General features: G+C 37.2%; 1 protein-coding gene across 2 annotated transcripts in view; it reads right to left on the reverse strand.

The window, feature by feature from the left end:
* Nucleotides 1-537: 537 nt before the first annotated feature.
* LOC121918882 (collagen alpha-1(XIX) chain-like) overlaps nt 538-20045 on the reverse strand; it is a 134787-nt gene continuing 115279 nt past the window's right edge. For both annotated transcript variants that reach the window (XM_042444900.1, XM_042444899.1), the window contains 2 exons: nt 3014-3067; nt 538-576 (listed from right to left, as the gene is read on the reverse strand). The gene's annotated coding sequence lies outside the window, so the exon portion shown is untranslated. The remainder of the gene's footprint in view (nt 577-3013; nt 3068-20045) is intronic.

Below are 20045 nucleotides of genomic sequence, written 5' to 3' on the forward strand. Positions count from 1 at the left end.
AGGCATGTGGAGATGAGCAGGACTAGTACTGTGATTAATTAGAGGAGGTGGATGTAACTTGTACCACTCAGAATTGCAATGCATTTGCTTATTTGTCAAGAAGGATGTGGGAGTAACAGTAAGAGGGTAGGTTGGGGTTTTGTGTATGTGGTGTTTCCTTTTTGTTTTAGAGTGGTAGAGTGTTTGGGTTTGTGTTTTTGCATTTCCTAAAAAAAACACCCTTGCAAAATCTCAAACAAATTATAGTTTGAACAGTAGGAAAAGGAGATTTGCCACCACAGTTTTATGCAGAGGAAATGCTATTTAGATCATGCATAATAAATGAGTAGCAATTAGTGATACAGGAACAACCGCACCAAGGACATGAACAAGGCAATTATATGAATGTTATTTTTATGAACAGAGATCTTTCCTAAGTAATTTTAAAAATATTTTTACTGTTTAATTTATTAAATAAGACATGATCTTCTGGGAAATCTTTAAGATTTAGTTATTTGAATATACATATCCACATATAAATACCTTCTCTCCCTTTTCACCAGTCATTCCATGATCACCAGGGTCCCCTTTCAAACCCTGCCAAAAGAGAGAGATATGTAATAGAGATAGAAAGGAGATAGGAAACATACCAGTACTTTACATGTATACACCACCAAAAATAAAACCTCAAAGGCATCTTTCAAATTGCAACTAGGGCAATGAAAGTGCTGTAGCAGGTTGTATGGACTACCTGACGTAAATTATTAAACAAATGTGAGAATTTTGCCACACTGAAAGATTGACTGTGTTATGTAACATTTCACTTACGTAACATGAAGACAGACTTCTATTATCAAATTTGTTATGAAGTACTAAACGTCATGTTGAGGGACCAGATGGCAAATGTAAGGACAATATACACTAAAATTTGTGACCTTTTGTAAAACAAAGAAAGTAATTATTGTTTGTCGCATTAGTTTATACAATAGGGCAAAATAACTAGTTCTTGAATTTCAAAACAACAAAATCCATACAAAAATAAATGGACACTCCACTATTGTATTATGAGAATTTAGGACCATAAATCCTCCCTTTCTCACTTTCAAACTTTCCTAATATCATTGCCTGGTTTTCAATAACAGGAGAGAGAAGTTTGGCACTAGATGTATAAGCAACATCTGTGCTATAATGGGCACAGAAACATTAAATCAGCAAGTGTTCAAAATATGAATATTTGTTCAACTTAACTTCCTGAAAAAAGTATTAATTTGCCATCTGGAAAAAGCATCATTGAGAGCTATATGAGAGTCTAAATATCCACTTTGGATTAAATGGTAGCTGTTGTCAATACTTCTGATTTAGCTTTGATCTAGTCTTTATTTGGTTTGCCAGTATCAGAAGGGTTAAATGTTTGCTCTGCCAAAAGAAGACAGACCAAGCAAAGGAGAACCAAAGTGAAGGACAAGGTTTTCTATAGCTTATTAATATCAATGGATTAAACCGTATAAATGTAAATCATAATATTCTAATTTCTGAATAGATGTTTATGGCAGTTGAATTGCTATGGACTGTAAGCAGGATTGGTTAGTAGATAAATTTAGAAACTATGTGGAACCATTTATTTTACCATAGAAATCAATCCTGTGGCTTAATTTTCTATCTCTTGAGAAAAGGGCACAACAGACTTTTAACATAATATCATATATGAAAAAAAGCATAAGACCACAAAACAAAATCAACCCATAAACTACACCCATTTGGAAGACGAAGATTTATAGCATTTTGTTGTTTGGAACTTCCTTGCTTTATTGCTAAGAGGGATTAATTTACCAAATGAGTGTGGCCCTCTCAGAGGCCCTCTGTCTTATAGGATTATCGCACAGCACTTGGGGAATGGGAAGGGAATGGAATGGGGGGGGCTGTGTGTTATTGCACAGGAGAACGCCACCGATGCCACCAGGAGTCCCCAATCCATTCTCCAGCTGTTCCACGACAGCTGATTTTGAAGGATGATTTTGAACCGTTCTTCAAAATCGGCTGCTGCGGAATGGCTGGGGAATGGATTGGGGACTCCTGGCGGCATCAGTGGGGTTCTCTTGTGTGGTAACACACATTCCCCCCATTCATTTCCGTTCTGTTCCATTCCTGTTCCTCAGAGTGCCGTGTGATGCTTATTAGTTGACCATGGTTATTTTTTTACTGAAGCACAGTTATTCTACACTTCTTCAGAGTTTATTGTTTTAGAGGTATTTAATAATGTTGTTATTTTATCATCTTTGCTGCTTTTGATTGTAGATTGTACGCCGCAGGCAGGTTTTAACTGTAGTCTTGTATTGATGATCATGTAAAGCGCTGTGCAAAACTTATGGAACTATATAAATAAACTTTAATCATCATCATCATCATCTACCCCACTCTGGTTCGGAATGGATTTTGTCTATTTTTGTTTTTGTTTCAGCATCAGTTAATTCCTATTCTCATTGAAGTCACAATGACATTATACCCCTGAGCATCATATAGAGCTCCTGGGAGTGCTTTGACACACTGCTGAAAAGAATTTCCCATTTATACTATATGTGAATATAGTATATCAGGTACAGATCTTTTAAAAGAAGCTAGGAAATATAACCTCAATTAGACATTACCTACACAAGAAAAACAATGTGAGTAGTATTTGTAATAAATATTTATGCTCTTTCTTGAGTTCAATCTGTAGCTCTTGACTCATTTTCAGGAGCCACAGGGCTGTGGTGGTGAGATAATTGAATATGGCATTCCTCTTTCAATTGACAGAAGAAGCTGGTGAATAAAAAACGTTTCTGCAAACAGAAACTTTTGATAACAACTAAAAACCATTATTTACAACTCTAATAAATTAACTTTGCTTTGTTATATTGTTTTTAAAATCTAACTGTGTAATATCTTCATTACCCAAATTGGAATTTGTTACAGTAACAATACTTTGTTATTTCGATGCTCTCACAGAGAGTAATTACAATATAAACAATAGATAATAAATAATCCATCAACTCACATCTATTCCAGGTGTTCCATTTGATCCTTGCTCTCCTCTGTCTCCTTTTTCACCCTAGACAAAAATTATTTTGTTTTAATTTTCTCAGACCAAAACAACTTATTTAGATGGAGAACTATTATGGACAAATCTCAAAAACAATGACGATGTTCAGTATAAATAGATATTTCCTAGAAAACAAGCTCCATCGTTTATGTTTTCATCAAGTATAAATTCAGTCTTATACTGGAGGTGGGGGGAGGCATTTGCAATTCAGAGAACTTAATAAGGTTAGTAATTCTCCTCATTTCATCCATGGATCAGGAATGAAAATGCTGCATCTACATTTGGTCATTATTATCAAGAAGGTTTTGCCCATACTTATACTGGTTATTTTGTTTTCTTATTATTTTATTTTTAAAGCTTTCCTTTCATGTTACTGCAGTAGCTTCTGCCTGTAATACACTGTCTCAACTGCTGTGTTCACCATATCATCAGAAGGACCCTGAACTCTCAAACTAGGAGCAGATTGATAGAGGATTTGGGCTTTTCTTATATGATCAATGTTCCTCCTAGTATTCAGCCTTTATGTACAATTCAGAAAATCCCCATTCAAAGCTAACAAGTAAGCAACCCAGATATAACAGATGCAAGGACAGTAGAGAAGTGTTTTTCATCTATTTTTGAATCTACAAAAGCATATTAAAGGGGAGGAAGAAAGATGAAGAAAAGGGAAAAAGAATTTACTAAAGAGGAAAAAAATATATGGAAAAGAAATATACAACAGTGACAACCAATTTATGCAACACTTACAAAATGACAGCCAACTGTCCAGAGAGATATTCCTATAAAATTGAAATCTGTATGCCACAATGTTTTAATTCTGAAAGAATTCTAAGGTTCTTTAAATAAGTAGAACTCAGTCTTTTGAATCAGATAGAATTTAGAGTTATCACTATGCTTGTCTGGAATATTTGCATACTGAAAAGGGAAGTTGTAGCACCCATGATACCAATTGTGCCAAAGAAGTTGTAGCCTAACCATGTGTAGTCAATGTTCTTGGTTTACTGAGGAAGTAGACCTAGTCTACAAAAGCTTATGCTACAATGTCTTTCACACAGTCTCAAAAGTGCTACAAGACCCCTTTGCATTTTGAGTGAGATGTGCATTTTCCCTTCCAGTGCTACAATACAAGTCTTTTCACCCAAAAATGACTCAGAGAGTCCATTTCCACTGAGCCTTGTTTTCCAAGAACTGGTTAAAACCTTTAAAAGCATGTGTTCATATGCACATTTCAAAGATTTCTCCAATGCTACACTGACATGGACAGTAACCCCCACTCTAAACTAATGCTACAACTATACATGTGCCCAGTTTTCTTTTAGAGACTACAGTCCTCAGTTTGACCTATGATACCAAACACACTCAACTGCCTCAATAGCTGCAACAAAGCACAAGGTACCAGCACAAAACACAGCTGGAAACAGCACTCAGACCATATGATATTCCACTATTTAGTGATGGCTTATTGTCTCCCATAACTAAGAGTGCAACTAGAAGTTATTGTTACACTGCAAAATGGGTGAACCTCTCAGTTATTAAGCTACAATCCCACTTCGATCCATTGGGAGAAGTGAGAAAATATAAATTTAAAAAAACTTATTACAATAGCTACATAATATAGTTAAGACTTTATTATTGGGAAATGCCATTACTTACACATAATTCTTTGCAACGTTTATTTCCCAGTTCTGTAATTGATTAGACACATATGAAAACCTACTAGACCACAGATACTTCATCTATGATTCTACCCAGAGTGTTATGTCATCACCATCTTGCAATATATTCTGAATTCTTAAGTTCAGGAGATCAGCCTACATTTTTCTAGGTGGCAAGGCAACTTTCCTTCACATTTTATATTCTCCACTAAATTGCAGTTTTCCCTTTATATGTGAGTTGGTAAATATAAACTATAGTGGGCACCTGGTATTTGCTTGGGCTTGGTTCCAGGACCCCTGTGGATACCAAAATCCATGGATGCTTAAGTCCCATTAAATACAGTGGCATAGTGAAATGGTGTCCCTTATATAAAATGGCAAAAACAAGGTTTGCTTTTGGAATTTATATTATTTTTGAATATTTTAAAGCTGTGGATGGTTGAATCCATCAATGAAAAAAAATCTGTGGATACAGAGGGCTAACTGTATTGCTAACAATAGGGAACATTAGAACTGATGTAGATTTCAACTAATATTTGGGACCATCTGGCAAGCATAACTTTGGCAGTAGAGTCACTAGGTTTGGTGTCATCCAATATGGTAACTCATTGTATCACCTCCCCACATTGACCTCCTCCCATGCCACACCACACAGAATCCTTAGCAATGTTTTTGTACTAATACTATTAATTAATTCAAAATTCCCACATATCATTGGATGTAATGGTAATATTTGTGACATAAACAACTAGCAAAATTAAAATTATACCTTTAAATTACAATACCAAATCCACAGCCTAAAAGTATTTACATATATATAATGTCATGTGGTTAAAGTGAAAATTTGGTAAGATGTGATATTTTTAAAGAAATAAAAAGAATAATTTTTAAAGTTTAAATTTATTTAAATTTAAAATAATAATTATTTTTTTATTATTGAAATTATTTTTTAAAAAACCTGGAGCCTCTCATTTCTCCTCCCGTAGAGCCTTGCCCCACTCACACCATTTCTTTAGTCTTTTAAAGGGCTGCAGGCAAACGCCACAGTCCATTTCTGCCAAATGGGGAGCAGTGATGTCACATACTCCTGCAGTGGTCCCCAAACTGTGCTCTTCAAGGGATTTTGGACTTCAGGTCCCAGAATCCCAGACTATTGGCCAACATGACTGAGGCTTCTGGAATCTGAAGTCAAAAATCTCTTAAAGGGCACGGTTTGGGGATCACTGGCTTAGGGTGTCACCTGGTATGCACCCCCACATTACCCTAGAGATGCCCCTAAATTTAGGAATCCAAAATTAAATGACATCCATGTGCTGGGTGATAAAGGGCTGTAAATGAAAGGAAGAGAGAAAGGAAAGGCAGAGAACAAAGAACAAGAGTTGGTAAAAGCCTCGTGTCTTCTGTGAATACTTTTCATTCCTCTTCCCTTGAAGTCTTTATTATTTCCTTAACACTGCAAACAAGCCAGCATGTCCTTTACTTTATCCATACTACCCTTCATACTTCTAAGAGCAGTGTGCCTTTTTATAATTTGCTACTGAATTCCAATATTACCACAAACAATTTCCGGTGATGGCTGGCACAAACCATTATCTTACTCATAGAAGTTGTCTCCTTTCCTTTCCTTTCCTTTCCTTTCCTTTCCTTTCCTTTCCTTCTGTCTCTTTCCCCACTGTGGCTCTGTTCTTATTATTCCTATAGTCCTATGATTTATCCATTCTGAACATTTGTCACTAAACTGCTCAACCTGCCTTTGTTGCACATCAAGTGTTGTTCAAAAGGCAGGCATAAAGGAAGAGAGGCAGGCGTGCAGCTACAACAATCAGAAAAGTTGTGATAAGTCAAGGCCAATTACCAAATTGTTGTGAATAGAGGATGCACTAACTAGGTCAATGAAGGTTTCAGCATACTGTAACACTATAGATTTGGTTTGCCATGTATTAAGCTTGTGATTTAAGCCATATTTTTCACTGTGATGCAAAATCGCTTAGCTTGGGATGTCAAAATAAATCTGGGTCTGTTGCTGTATGGTTAGTAGAAAATGGCATGAGCATCTTGCCACAGTTGGAATGCTGCATGGATCTACTCCATTCATATTCTGGATATAATTATATGAAGTGAATTGGCCCTTGGCAGATAACGGATACTTAAAGGCAGACAGGCACACAGGGGTGTATATATGTTATGGAAATGCCAGCCTTAGAGTACATAAATATCTGGAGAGTCATAGGTTCCCCATATCTGTAATAAGCCATTATGACATGAAAGAAATTGTGGCTGTGATCAGTCACTGAAGAAACCAAAGGAACATCTCACACTCTGCAATCTCCCATAAAATGCACCCCAGATTTTATCCTGAGTGAGACTTCAGATGAACCTAATTTTCAACTTTTTCCCTATTGTGAAGCAGACATCTGGATTTTGGGGTTTTAAAAATTATTTCAGGCACATGGAATCCCTTATTAAATTTTTATTTATGTATAAATAATGCATTTTTCATAGTCATTATAAAAGATATATTTATTTATTTTTAGTATATGAGGTAAATGTTATAATATTTAAATATTTATTGCCTTTCTTTATAGATAAATGCCTTTTTTGAACAGCCAGTTTATCTACACTGCCAACTTAAAATATTATTTTGGCTTGATGAGAAATTAGTTAGTTATTGCAATAAGCAACAACCAATCTGAACGTCCTATACAGCAGAGGCAGGGACTCTTTTTTTTTTTTACTCAGGAGCCAAATTTCAAATTGAGGTTTGTGTTCCAGCAGTGGGTAGGCCTAAAAGCATGTAACAGGGTCATATCTAAATCTTTCTCATTTGCATACAAAGAACAGCTTCCTGTGATAGAAATCCCATTCCATGCAGTGTTGAGCAGAAATAATGTTAACTGAATATTAGAGCAGTACCTGCACTATAATGAGTTGCAAGGGAACAGATACAACTGGGGCTGCATCTGCACTGCAGAAACAATTCAGTTTGAAACCACTTTAACTGCCTTGGTTTAATGCTATGGAATTCTGGGATTTGTAGTATGCTGTGGCACCAGAAATCTCTGACAAAGCAGGCTAAATATTGCACAAACCACTGAGCCATGGCAGTTAAAGTGGTGTCATACTGGATTATTTCTGCAGTGCGGATGCAACTTGAGTCAATGGAATAGTTGAAAAACAGATTAGAGAAGCACAGTCTAAGATCTGATTATGACAAGCGGATGGACTACATGGCATTTAGGGTCACTTCCAGGCCTAAATTCTATAATTAGCCTCATGTTTTCATGGCTGCCAGTTTACAGCTTCATATAAATTGGGTCCAGATAGCAGTAATGCACTGTCATTTCCCCTCCAGATGTTGGAATTTAGCAAATTAGAACACTGAGCTGAAGATAGAGGCCTTTGGGCCTTTGTTCTGGTTTGCAGACAAATATCTGGTATGAAAGCTCTCCAGCTTGGAGGCATTCCCTGGTTGCCTTCATGCTGATTGAACCAGAGTGCTTCCAGAGTTACTGGAAGCATACTTTTGCAGTAAGTTAGAATAAATATTGAAAACAAGACAAGGACCGCATTCTCTTTCCCTGCTGGACAACTGAAATATTTGGGAAGGGTCAAAAGCAGTTACCTTCAGAATGGGGAAATAGAATCAGTCCCCGTGGATACTATCCAGAGAAACATAAAACAAGAAACTGTTCATGCAACAGTCAATATTTAATCACATCTGAAGTTTGATTTCCCATTTGATGTTTCTCTCTAGCCAGAAAACCTTTGAGAGCTTACAAGACAGAGAAACTAGCTATTTTGTTTTCTGTTTAAGAGCTGACAAGTATTTGTGGGACACCCCAGCCTTAGGCACGGCTCAAGGTCTTAGTTGACCTTCCACTTACCAAAAGCACAGGTGGTTCCCACATGCTCTACCTGACAAGGTGGCTTAATTCTTTGGACCACTGATGAAGACAATTGTCGAAACGCGTTTGGTCTTTTTTTGAAACTTTTGACACTTTTATCTGTTTTGGGCATACTGTATATCCCTTTTCATCCAAGCCTCTGTTTGTGCACTCTGTAACTATATTAATATTGTGTTTACTTGTTTCCATACATGGTGTGAGACACAGAGGAATTGTTATAGTTTTGTATTATTTTGGGAATTGCAGTTTCCAAGCCCAGTTCTGCTTATTAACTTTCAGAGTGTGGCTTATAGGCCAGAATAAGCCTCACAGCTGGTTTTAGTTCTGGTTTAGTTTTTAACATATTGTTCCAATAAAATTATAGTTTTTTTAGCTTCATTTTCCCCTAAACTCTATGTTTTTCCATAACCTTTGAGAGCTTACAAGACAGAGAAACTAGCTATTTTGTTTCATGTTTAAAGGTAAGTGAAGAACCAAACCTTTCTTGTCAGCAGTTGACAACTGGCATTACTTTCACAGAATGTATTTTTAAGACATCATCATTTTTGGTGGCTTAAGCAGACTCATGCTTTTGTTATTTGGAGACTGGTAGATGCTGTCCAGTTAGTGGTGACAACAATGTCAAATGTGTGATGGACTGGTATAAAGTCTAAATTACACTTGATTCTGTTCCATTCCATATCTGCTAACACTGTGAATCTAATTAATATTTTTCACATAGACTATTGGATTTTTATCCCAACCTTCCTCTACAAATCTCAAGGCAGCATGTGTGTCCTCCCCTACACCCAATATTTTGTTTAGAGACAGGAAACTTAGTAGCAAAAGGCCAATGCATTATTAATTGTTAGTAAGTTTAAAAACCCAAGTCAGTTACATTTACTTGGATCAGGGGAGATGAACTATTAAGTTAACATTAAATTGCAATGTTAGTTTAAATTAAATGCTTGCACCTACGTTTTAGCAGAATGAAGATGAAAATACTTTCCGTAATTTCACTCCTTCTTATCCATTGTCCCCGTTTTGGGTGTGAGATAGCTGTATGAATTTTGAAAACCACATTGCTCATTCATCTCACCAAAACACTTCTCTTGCTTTTTGTATATCCTATCATTTTATCTGCTAACACTCCTTATTTCTTTAGCTTATTAACTTCCTTTTGAAATCCAGCAAAATTACCAGGTTTAAGAGTTTCAAAATTGAGATGAGAATCCTTTGTGTTTAAAACATTAACAGACCATCTAGATGCAACAAAGACCTTCTTCCAAACTGCCCTTGCTACTTGTTGGATTTAAAAAAAAAGTTAACCTCAGAATCACCTAAATACTATACTATACTATACAACATAGACTGATTTTGTTCTATGTTTTTTTTTAAAAAAATTGTCAATACTGCCAATGTTGATGCATTAGTAACTATGAATGGGTAATATAAATAGTTATGAAAGAAAAAGTAAAAGGATAGGAGTCAAGATATATCTCTCAGGTCTCTTTAAACATTTGTCTTCAAATTGGCAAAGGCCAGCTGCATTCATAGCCACAAAACCCAGCTCTGTTACAAAGGTAACTACAGCCAACTAAACTACTGATCCATGGAACTAGCCATTTTCTATGTATGGGTACCAAAAAGAGTGTATAGTAAATCTCACATTTTGATTTGTTCTAAATACCTATGCATCAGAGCAGTCCATGACAAAACCAAACAACTAATTTTGGTTTAAATAGTTTGTACAACTGCATGGAAATGCGTGTGCAGAAAAACAGTGTGAACACATTGATGATCTCTGCGATCTCTGAAATTTAAAACTTAACAGTTCTGCTGGAAGGAAGATGTAAAAATATATTGCTTTTTTCATGATAAGAAAATTGGCTGTCTGAGCAATAATGCAATGTTATTTGTAGAAGCTGTTAGTACAGATACCCAGATTGCTATATGTATTATCTGATTAGATTTTACTATTTTCTCTTTTTAGGGAACTTAGTTCTCGCAGTTAAATATCTGTTCAATCTATTATATACTTTTTTATAGACTGGAATCTTATGCATACTTACTAGAGAATAAATTCCACTGAGTACTGACTAAGCGACATGATTTTCTCAGCTAGAAACAACATTTTTAATTCAAACTTTTCATTTAGAAATGGATCTTCCTTTCTCAAATATCATGTATAGCACATACAACACTTACATCAGTAGAGCTGACTGAGACCAAAATGCCATCTTTCCTTTTACATTTTGTTTCAATTTTTATTTTCTGATGTTGTTACATATACCATTATTAAACAGTGGAAAATCAATATTCCACTTTAAAACAGCCACATTCTTTGCTAGAGGCCACATTCTTTGCTAGAAATACTTCATTGATTTTATATAAGTATGATCCTCCCCTTCGCTAGATTACTTGGACCTTTACATTTGCTGTTGCAAACAGAAATCAATCCCTGCAATCTGATTTTTTAAAAAAAACAAACAAACTTTTACCATTCTCAGAATGAACATGAAGTGTTGCAAGTTAATACTTGTACTCTCATTTTCAAGAAGTATATTGATCACATACAAATAATAACATGTACACTGCCAAAATTCTAGTCTTGCTTGGCTGTAAGAAAAAAAACCATTTCTTTATTTCCTTCTTCTGTAGAACAGTCTTTTACCACAAATGATACACTAACTTGTCCATTGTCCATTGCAAAGTATTTCAGGCTTCCATAGTTCCAAAGTCAAAATTACTTGCTTTCATGGAAGAAAAATAAATCCTTGGCCAGTGAATATTTGTGCTCTGATATGTTGAATCAACATGGGACAATTGCTGGTATTTTGCCCTGCTCCAGTATTTTGGTCCTTCCAGAATGTTCTTAGTGTACTTAAAGAACTAGTCTTCACACAGAACTAAACTGTAACCCCCCCCCCCGCCCTTTTTGAACTACACCTTGAAAAATGACTTAACTAGTGTGGTCACTAGCCATGCTGACTAAAGAATTCTGTGATATGTAGTCAAAAAATTGATTTTCCAAGCTCCAGTTTAGTATCACATAATAATATCAATGAGCTGAAAAGTTCCTGGGGATCCCTTCTACTTACCCTTCTGCAATATGACTACAACTAGTTTGGAACCTTTTGCTTCCACTCCTAACTGAAGTATGCTGTGTGGTTGGAAGCTGACTTGCTGCAACTAATTTAAATTTGTTTGTTTGTTTGTTTTTAAATCCAGCCCACCCTTCCACAAAGCATGGCATCTAAAGCAAGTAACAACAATAAAGTACAGTCCAAAATACAATTTTAATTAAAGCATGAAATAAAAAACAAACACATTAGGAAAAATAAAAACATAGCAATGAAGAACATAACCTGCACCCAGACATCTGAATAACAACTAACCTTCCAACAGCAGACCAAAGGTCTGTTGAAATGCCAAAGGTCTGTTGAAATAAAAATGCTTTTTGCATCCCTTGGTTGGAAGTTCCAGTTTGGAACTAGACAGCCCTCTCTCACATCCCCACCAAATTTATTGCCAGTGGACCAAAAGACTGTTATGTTGCTGTGTGCCTTCAAGTCACTTCTGATTTATGCCGACCCTAAATCAACCCTATCACGGGGTTTTCTGGGGCTGAGAATATGTGACTCACCCAAGGTCACCCAGTGGTGTGAAGTAACTGAAGCTTTACAACCTTACATCAAAATCATTGCAACAAAGTAATAACCAGCACAAATCTAATTCTTATGACAACTGGAGTAGACCTTTAGAGCAGAATTACTGGGACTTTGCTAATCCAACAGTTATCTAAATTTTACCAATTCAATTATTGTATTCAAGTTGCAAGTAAAAATTGGATTTAGGCCTCATACTTCCTGTAACTGGCAACTGTCAATAGTTTGACTGCAGCATTCTGGACCAGCTGAAGCTTCTGAATGATATTCAGAAATAGCTTTATGTTTACAATAACAGATGCAAATACAGTACGCATCATCATGGTCAGACCTGTCATCAGATTATGGATTATGAAGCTACCTTGTTTGAACAAGCACTGTAAAGTTTAAATACAGTTTAGGATTCAGGCAATATGCTAAACTGTGGTCAGTCTAGGAATATGTTTCTGATCTGCTTAACTGCCATGCTGGAATGAGGGTATGTGATCCCACAGTTCACTGCAGCTCACTCTCATCATGCTAGTCCATGGTTTTCTCTTTTGAGCACAATCTACCCAAATGTTCAGTCTATCTGAGATACCTTAATAGCCACTTTACCCTTTACCAGGAGCCTGTATTCATATCATTAACAACTGAAACACTGAACTCTAAGAGACCCATTTTGTTTGAGATGCCTGCACTTAAAAAATAGACATGATTTCCCTTTATCTCATTCATAACCATTCAGAGCCTATCAACAACTGCTACATGGAAGGCACTATTTTTTTATTTCCAGAATATCTTGGATACCAGAGTGGATAATGGCATGTGCCAATAGCTGTTGCCATTTTTCTTCACCTAGAATATCAAACAACATGTCTGGTGCAAACTGGGAAAATAAAATGGAAGCTGCTATGAAAAGGTGATCAAACATATCCCCACTGCTGTCAACCTTGACAGGTGTAGTAGCATGTGTGTGTGTGTGTGTGTGTAAAAGAGATAATATTTTTACAAGCAAGTGAATAAAGGAAACAGATCTGAGTTTAACAAACAACAGAATAAACGAAGTTTTCAATTTTTTTTTTAAAAAAAAGCCTGAGGAATGATACATTTTATTTACTGATTCAAACTAAGTACATCCTGAATTTTCACTGTTTTCCAATGCTCAGGTAGCTTACAATAGCCAAGGATATAATAAAATCCAACAGAAATCAACAACAAAAATAGGTTAGCAATAAAAAAAAGGTTCAGACAAAACAGGTGCAGTGCTGTTACATTATTCTTTGCTGCCATAAACACAAACTGTGACGGGAGATATACATCTCTGAACACTGCAGAGATGTATAGTATATACTTCCTGGCAAGCCATGACTGGATATGGCCCCCTGGTGTGTGTGTGTCCACTGCATGTATTTTCCTTGTGTTCTTACTACAGCAAAGGAGTTAATAAATCTACATGCAGTTGTTAGAACTAGTATGTCTTACTAGATATTGAATAGGGCAGCAATGATGAAAGTGGATTTATTATGTACATTAAATGAGCTATGAAGCAGAAATTATACATATATATAAGAACCCTCAATTCATCTCTGTTTACAACAACCCCTCTGTTGATGTGGCTTCTATGAAAAGCTGTAGTCTGCTGCTTTTGTCTAGAAATGATAAACAGACACAGAGCTTTTGCACTCCTGAACAGTTGTCAGTAGCAACTCAGGCTTTTGTTCAATATTTTTATTTTGGATGCTTCTGTTTTCCATTTCTATATATTCTCAAGGTTACTACTGTGCTGACCACCTTATACTAATTGATAGATCCCTGCCTTCCAGATATGTTTTTGTCTTCATAAAGAACAACCATCTTCCCTACAACCATCCCAGTAAGCAGGAACATGTGCAGCCTGAAACCTACACAAAGATCTTAGAGTTCTGGCAGAATCATATGGGAAGATAGTCTTTCAGACAGTTTGAAACTAAGCCATATAGGGCTTTATAGATCATGACCAACATTTTGAATTGTGCCCAGAAATGAATCAGTAGCCAATGATGTTGTTTTAACAAGGGAGTTATATGTTCCCTATAACTGGCCCCGATCAGCATTCTAGCTGTGGCATTTTGAACCTGCTGAAGTTTCCAAACAATTTCCAAAGGCAGCCCCACGTAGAGTGTCTTACAGTAGTCCAAACTGGATGTAATCACGGCATGTGTCACCGTAGCCAGCTGGCACACTAGTTTTAACTGTCCAAATGCCCTCCTAGACACTGCTGAGATTTGGGCATCCAGGCTCATTATTGAGACCAGGAGAACACTTAACCTGTGAGCCTGAGATTTCAGGGGGAAGGTAACCCCATGCAGCACAATCAGAGTACCTATTCCCTGATCTACCTTTTGACTGACCAGGAACACCTCTGTCTTGTCTGGGTTAAGTTTCAATTTGCTTTCCCTCATCTAGTCCACTACTGACAGCAAACATAGGTTTAATACAAAGATAATTTCCTTGAAATTGGATGGGAAGCAGAGATAGAGTTATGTGTCATCTGCATACTGGACATAGTCCAAAACTCTAGATGACTTCTCCCACATCATGGGTGACAAAACAGAACCCTGCCTCACTTGACTCCTCAGCACTGCCAGCAGCTTGCTGAGCCACTTCCACATCATGGTATCCCCTGACTGAAGCTCCATATCTGGAATCACTATAGTATTGCCCTCTGCAACTCCTTAAGTCACTGTCTGCTACCACCTTCTATATTATTAGTTCTTGGATGTATGTGAAAGAGTGTACTGTATATACTCATGTATAAGTCTAGAAATTTTTGTCAAAAAATTGACCCCAAAAACCTAGGTCGACTTATCCATGGGTCAATGTAAATACTATACTTTAACTCTTATTAAGAATGGAACCATCTTATTACGAAAGGCAAGAGGGCAATCTGTCCTGGAAGCACTGACCTCCCTCTACTCTCTCTTTCATCCAGCCTTGTAAGCCAAAACAGTTATGCCTGCCATAATTTTGTAGGTTCTTTGGCATTGTCTTCCTTTGCTTCATCATTTAGATTCTTTTTTGTGTGTCCCTAAGTTTTACCCTCGATTTATCCATGGGTCATATCAAAAATCCATAATTTTGCCCTTAAAACTTGCCCTCGACTTATACATGAGGTCGACTTATAGTCGAGTATATACAGTATTTGTGACAATTGTGGTTCCCTTTGATTCATAAATAAAAACAGTGGAGTTCTGTTTCTCAGACTCAGTATACACCATCTTGATCCCCGCCTTAAATTGCCTAAGCCCTCCCAGCTGCTTTCATTTGAACTAATAAAATTCTCCTAATTGTGAGTGTTTTCCCGGGACCCTGGAGGTCCAGCAGGACGAACAGAGACACACTCCCCCTGTCCATTTGCACACATAATTCTTCCACCAAGGCAACCAAAACCATCTCCATCCCATAACAAGGCCTGAAGCCAAGTTGAAGACAATCCATTTCACCCAGAAACCTCTGGAGCTGGGAGGCCACTAGGACCTTGCCTAAGAATGGAATATTAGGGATTGGCCAGTAGTTATTCTGAGTTGTGGGATCCAGGGAGGTCTTTTTAAAAATAACAGCCTCACCACAGTCTCCTTTAGGCAGGATGGAAACCTCTGTTGCTGCAGTGAGGCATTCACCACTCCCCTTAACCACTCAGCCAATCTCCTTCTAGCTACTTTCAGGAGCCAGGAAGAGCAAGAATCCAGTATATATGTGGTGATTTTCACTTATCCAATGATCCTGTCCTCATCCTCAGTCTGCACAAGCTGAAATTTAATAATACAGGACAAGCAGGTGTTGAGATGACATCCACTGGACCTGTCTCAGTTACAGTATCCAAGTCAGAGTGTTTCCAAGCATTCTTGAAACTTGAGTTTAGCTGTCGACTTCATGGGAATGATAGTAAATATACGTCTGGAACTTTTCTGTTTCCTCTCCAGCCTCTATTTTTTATTTACCTGAAAAAAATCTATAAAAGATTTAAGGGTTCTGGGAAACTCAAACGTGAACACACCTTTGCTGTGTTTTGGATGTTCCAAATGAAGATCTAACCCAACTGTAGAATTTGTTCCTGTTCATGAGCCAAGATGAATAGAGTCATTTTGTTCCCCCTTTTCACTCTGTTGCTAGAGGAGCTCTAGGTAGTAACTGTTTCCCAGTGTCCACCATGCCCTGCCCATACAACCAGAATAGCCATTGAAACAATGCTGTACCTTAGCAGGGAAAATATCTGAGACATGGAAGAGAATGAAAACCCTAGTGAGATGGCTTCTCCATGAATTCTGCCTTTAGTGGTGGCAAAAAAGTGGGGAGATCGAATTCAAAAATCCTCTCTGGTACAGAAGGGCAAATATGTTCCCCAAAACATTTGGATTCTTTTATTCTGCAATGAGGTCATCCTTCCTCATTTTTGGAAGAAACCCTCTCAGGCATGTCTCCATGGTCCTTATCGTGGAACATAAAGAACCACCAATGATCTGGTAGCCAAATGGTGCTGAATTAACTCTGGCAAAAATGAGAGGATGGGATTTTGGGGCTGATCTTGTGACATTCATGTGAATGACGATTCTCAAATCCATCAGAGAAGTGAGTGTTTGATAGGTTTTCACCCTGAAGGCACTGTTTTTTTAACCATTTAAAATATTCAGCTGTGTCTATCTGAGACAATATAACAGCAGCAGTAACTTTTATAGAATCAGTCCTTATAATTATGCATTTACTCCAAAATATAAAATCAGTGGATGCTAATTATTTGAAAATGTTATTCTTATAATATTCTGGGGAAAAATATGAAAAGACATCTTGGGACCAAGACCAACACCAGAAATCTTTCATAATTAGAGGCTGCACATTTTTCAAAGTCTATCTCAGCCTGAAGAAAAACTGAACACAAATAGTACATGCAGAGTGGCAGAAGCAGCTGGAGTCATGACCTTCTGTCCAAATAAAATGTAATTGTAAAACACATGAATACTTTGGCACAGCTGCTGAGGAACTACTTAAAATCATTAAAAGTGTCATAATTTAAAAATAAAAATATACTTTACAGATTTCCCAGATTCTTTTACCCAACCCACAAGTGTTCAGTTAATAATGGATGTTTTCTCTTCTACGGATATGTCACTTGTATTCTTACATAACAACAACAACTTATTTATTTATAGCCCGCCCAATCACGAAGAATCCAGGCGGGTTACAAGAATAATCTGATACTCCCTAATCTTATTGTATGCTCTATTCTATAGACATAAATCTGTCATTTTAAAGAGGTGCACTAGTCGGACATGTTTATGGTCTATCACAGAAAGACTTTTACTAGATCTCAAGCTACTTTGGAAATGTGTGTGAGCATATGTGTGCATGCAAGTGGGAGTACCTTCAAGTCACCTGTCAACTTGTGGCAACCCCATTAATTTTCATGGGGTTTTAGTGGTTTTACCAGTTCCTTCCTCTGAAATATAACCTCCAGCACTTCGTTTTGGTTGGTTTATCTCTCATCCAAATACTAAAGAGAGCTGATCCTGCTTAGCTTCCAAGATCAGACAAGATGTGGTGCCTTTAAGGTATTGGGGATTTTAGGGAGCTATAAATTCTTTTTCTAATGGACTGCAAATGACTACTATTGATGAAGAACAAACACAGACAAAAGCTGCATATGGTGCACAGAAACGTCAGTTTAGGTTCTTTGAAGCAATCCTCTCAGATGCACGGATGATTATTTTAACAGAAACAGACTGCTATGTATATTTTAAAAAACATCAGCAGTTAAGCTTTGAGGTATTACACTGGCCCATCTCAAAAGAGACTTCATTAAAGAGACAGTATACACCCCTGTTTCTGGCTGCCCTACCACAAGGAATGGAAATCTTTGTTTATTTCATTTTGCAACATGAGAACAATAATAAGTTGGCCTGTCATCTACTGAAGTCTAGTTCAGATACTCAGTTCAGTTGGCCTGTTTGACTACAAAAAGTTCCTGGTAAACTTGCAACCCAGTAGCCACAGCTTAAGGGCAACAATCACAATTAGAAATACAAGGTGGCTCCCATTGTTTGTTCCACTTTGGAGGTCCCTTTCCAAACTGATGATGGAGATCACATACAGCCCACCACACATCTCATGATGGCCTCTGAACAAGTAATTCTAGCAGTCATTGACACAGCAACACTGGGCCATACTGATGTATGGAATAGGCTTGTAAATCTAGTCCAGTTTATAACAATTATCTGTCAGGCTACATGCTCAGTTTGACAGTGTTGCAACTAATAGGATGAGACGTTAAGTATAATCTTTACACCATTTTGTTTATATTGTGTATAAAGGCTTGCCAGCTTCTAACACAGGGGCAGGCAATCTTTTTGAGCCGGGGGCCGGGTTGCTGTCCCTCAGACAACTGGGGGGCCAAACCCAAAAAATAAATAATTTAAAAATTTAAAAAAATATTAAATATATAAGTAAACCAGGACAAATGTAGGACAAAATTTTCAAATGGAAGACACTTTTTTAAAAAAAAATGGAGGGAGGACACGTGAAAAAATTTGCTAATTTTTAAAAAATGTTAATATAAATGCGTGTTTCTGAGGCTTCTATAGACAATTGCTCCCCAAAGGCCCCAGCGGCAATCGGCGGCAGGACCAGGCTGGGACCGGTCCCAAGGCCTCGCCGGGCCGCAGGTTGCCTACCCCTGTTCTAACATACCAAAATGCTATAATTATTCAAACATTGGGCTAGTGTCAGGAAAATGAGTTCAAATCCTGTCTTAGAATGCATCTACACTGTAGAAATAATGCAGTTTGACACCACTGTGTTTAGCTTCATCCTATGGAAACCTAGGATTTGTAGCTTTATGACGTCTTTGGCCTTCTTTTCCAAAGAGTGCTGGTGTCTCACAAATCCCAAGATTCTGTAAGATGGAGCCATAGCAGTTAAAGTGGTGTCAAGTTGCATTATTTCTACAGTGTAAGTTCACTCTCAGTCATAAAGCTCAGTTTGTGGCTTTGGTCTGATCACTGTTGTTCTCTCTGACATACTTAACAGGGCTTTTATGAGAGTAAAATGATGGGAGAACATGAATATAATATGCAAAAATTAAATTCCAGTAATGTCATCAAAATAAGGTTTCTGAATATGATGCTCCCCTTCCATACTAGACTTCTTATCTGGCAGATGGCATGAATTCTCAAAAACCAGCCAGACATTTAAGAAAGGCTACTCAAGAGCCCTCCATGTAAACATGCAGCAAAATACTATCAGCAAACTTTTAAAATAATTCTTTTTCTAGACTAGGCTTTAAATGAAATATGATCACTACAGACAAATCTAATCAAAACAAGAATTATAACATTTGTGAAAGAGCCCCCTTTTTATTCCTAAATTGAACACCACATGCCTTGCAATAAAATGCTATACACTATCTGTCATGCCTCCAGAGCATCTTTGATGCTCTTGAGACATATATTTAGTTAAGATTATATTAGGTTTTCTATGTATTAGTTTAGAAGGGGAAATAGAGATCTACAGCTTTAAGAAAGGCAAGGATTGTGGGAAATCCCAGGGTCTTATACTGTCTCCCTCTAGCTAGTCTCAGTGTGTAGTAAGATTTCAGCCAAGTCAGACCTGGAGAGAGTATTTTCCTTTGACAAAAAGATAAGTCCACAAAAGAAAAGAGATAAGTCCACAGGAGAAGAAAGATAGTCCTCAGAAGAAGAAAGATAGAATCCACCAAGAAGAGAGAACAAGGTATTTAGGAAGGACTATTAAGAAAAAGGAGATCAGT

The sequence above is a fragment of the Sceloporus undulatus genome, chromosome 1 (assembly GCF_019175285.1).
Source record: "Sceloporus undulatus isolate JIND9_A2432 ecotype Alabama chromosome 1, SceUnd_v1.1, whole genome shotgun sequence".
NCBI classification, from domain to species: Eukaryota; Metazoa; Chordata; class Lepidosauria; order Squamata; family Phrynosomatidae; genus Sceloporus; species Sceloporus undulatus.